This window comes from Patiria miniata, unplaced genomic scaffold, assembly GCF_015706575.1.
Source record: "Patiria miniata isolate m_02_andy unplaced genomic scaffold, ASM1570657v1 HiC_scaffold_17, whole genome shotgun sequence".
Classification (NCBI taxonomy): Eukaryota; Metazoa; Echinodermata; class Asteroidea; order Valvatida; family Asterinidae; genus Patiria; species Patiria miniata.
This window is the reverse complement of record NW_024037055.1, coordinates 5,399,262-5,402,142: the sequence shown is the minus strand read 5'-3', so window position 1 is coordinate 5,402,142 and position 2,881 is coordinate 5,399,262.

The following is a 2,881-nucleotide window of genomic DNA, read 5'->3' as shown; positions in this document are numbered from 1 at the left end:
TTGTGCCCATTCTTGAAAATCACGCATTCTCGAAAATGGGCATGCACATTCTCGAGAATGGGCGCGCATTCTAAGAATGAGCGCCCATTCTTAAGAACGAGCACGCGTTCTTAAGAATGAGCGCTCATTCTTAAGATTGGTTGGGAATATCACGTGCACAATTTATGAATTTTGCCCAATCTTAACAAACATTGCACGACATAATTATGTTAAATGAATTGTATAGCGGTTAAAAGGGAAACAATTCATATAAAGAGGAAAGAAAATGTGCTATGCTTCTGTACTCGTATAATTACGATAATTTGAATCAAATTAAACCTGTTATTATTGCTTTTTTCTGCCCACTATGGGAAGTTTTGTAATAACGGAGGACTGGGAACTAGTCTGGGAAGTGCTTTGTTTAGGCTAGACAAGTTACAAGTCCCTGCATGTATCATATGCGTGCCACACAAAAAAAAACGATGTCCAGAAGCTGCCAAAATTGCTCTTTTGACTAGATAGAATCCAGCTCTGCGACGTTATGGTGGGATGTGAACAATAAATTGGTGGCAATTTAAATGGGAAATAGCATTAGCACTATGGGATGTCGCAGTATTCATTCTCATTCTTCACATTCTTCATTCTTACGTCCCCCCCCCTCGCTTTTATTATCCCAAAAATCAGAATTCTTTGCACTAGTATTATTATGTCTCTTATATTTTCCCGGTCCCCCCCCCCCATATTAATACGCCTTTACTTATCATATCCACTCTACTTTTCAGAGCCTTGCGTTGCAACAGTATAATTATTGAGAATCAGTGAACGAGGATTCAGCTAGACTTGCCAAGCGCAGCCGGTGCTCGGCATCGACAAGACCGTTATCTTGTCGCGCATTCTCGAGAATGTGCGCTCAATCTGGAAGAGTTATTTTTTGCCAAGATTGAGCAAGGATCCAGTTGCACATTCTCAAGAATGTGCATGCCCATTCTCGAGAATGCGTGATTTTCAAGAATGGGCACAACAGTACCGTAATGTCATGGCCAAGTTCTGCTAAACGGCACTTCAAAAATCTGTCAGATTTATCAAAATTCTGCCAAATTCCCCAGAATTACTCGAAATACACTCTAAACACTTAAAATCACATTCAGATTTGTAGTATTGCCTTAATTAAGCTTCCAATTACATTGTGAACAATTTATAGTCACATAAAGATGTTATGAAATTGCCTAAATTTCTGGCAAAGGCGCGGTCACGTCACAACGAACGGTCCGGTTCCCAGTGAACTCGGCACCTAGACCTGAGCCAACCTGTCCCATTATGCAAGGGTTTGTTTGAAAAGATTGAAGCTTTTTAATTGTACCATTTTTTTTCAAATTTGCTGTTTTTCTGTCAAATAAATTTTACAGAATTCCGCCGGAAATCTGCCCAAAAAAATCCATTCTGTCAAACTCGTTTCAAACAAAAATCTGTCAAAGCAAAGTTAGCGGAAAATCGGCTAAAACGGTCACCCTTGTATTTATATAATACTGGCGAAATGACATACAGGTTGAATTTGACACCGTGAAAATGGCAGCAAAGTCAAAGAACTTGACTTCACACTGGGAAATCCCATGAAAGATTTCTCACACTGGGAAATACCCCTATCACGCAATGTGCTATCACATATCGCACGCAACATTAACACGTGGCGGTGCTGTAAAACCCGAACTCCACATTACATTACAATTGTGTAAAACGTTTTGAAAACCTTGGCTGATTTTTTTTTTATACGTTACGGGATTATCCTGAAAGTTTCGGGGTATATTTATTATAGACATTAAATTGTTCAACTTAAATGCCCTCCGTACTTTATATACAGATTAATCTAGTTCACTCAAATGATCAGAGCACGTGTTTTATCGAGCACATAATTGGCCGTCCGTTTGCTGCTGCAGGACTGCCCAATATGTATGTGCATAAACTTGAATATGCATATTCTTTGAAGACCCATATTGATTATTACATTAAATATCATATAGGAAATGGTTTGGAAGTTTTTGGTTGTTGAGAACAAGTCTATTTGAAATGATATAAAAACATTTTCTCAAATCATTACCGGCACACTTTCGCAAAAAGTGGTTCGGCCAGCTTTCTATGCAACTCCTCACTGGCCGAGGGTTTTGTGCGTAAATCTTATCAGTCAGCCGATCACGCTCAGTTGACTTTATAGGCAAAACCGCAAGTCCCATCATAAAGAACAAGTTAACCGGACCATTTTTTTTGTAAAGAGTGTGTCTCTAAATGAATGGGTTTCTAAAAAGAAGTTTTGCAAATGGAAAAGACACTTTGGAAACATCCAATCAGTTTGGATATCATGCTTCATGAATTTCTGAATAAACGAGCACATTTGTAAACAGTATTTAGTTACTACATCCAATCAGTTTGGATATTATTATCATGCATTATAATTGTGTGCGGTGAACTTTGTATTAAATGTGTGCTGTACATTTTTCTGTACACACTTAAAACATTACCATTAAAGGGAATATACATCATTTGCTTTTGCTGTAATTTTCAGAAATGGATGGAATTGGGGGGTTGGAAATATATAGCAAATATAGTTACACTGACTTTATTGAGGTTTTGGGTTCGAAAATGCTATAAAAACCAAGAAAAACAATCATTTTCCTGTAGTCTGGTTCCCTGACTCCATATAAGAAGAAACAGAGCAGTTTACATATATTGGGGAATTGTAAGGTCAGGGAACCAGTCTAGCTGGCTTGCACCCGTTCATAGGTGTGTAATCGATTGCAAACAAGTGCGATCGTCAACTGGGGCCAGTATTTGACAAAAAGCCATTTTTTTCCAACGCTGATCGGCCGATCAGCGTTGGAAATTGATACAAAAATACCACTTTTCTTGA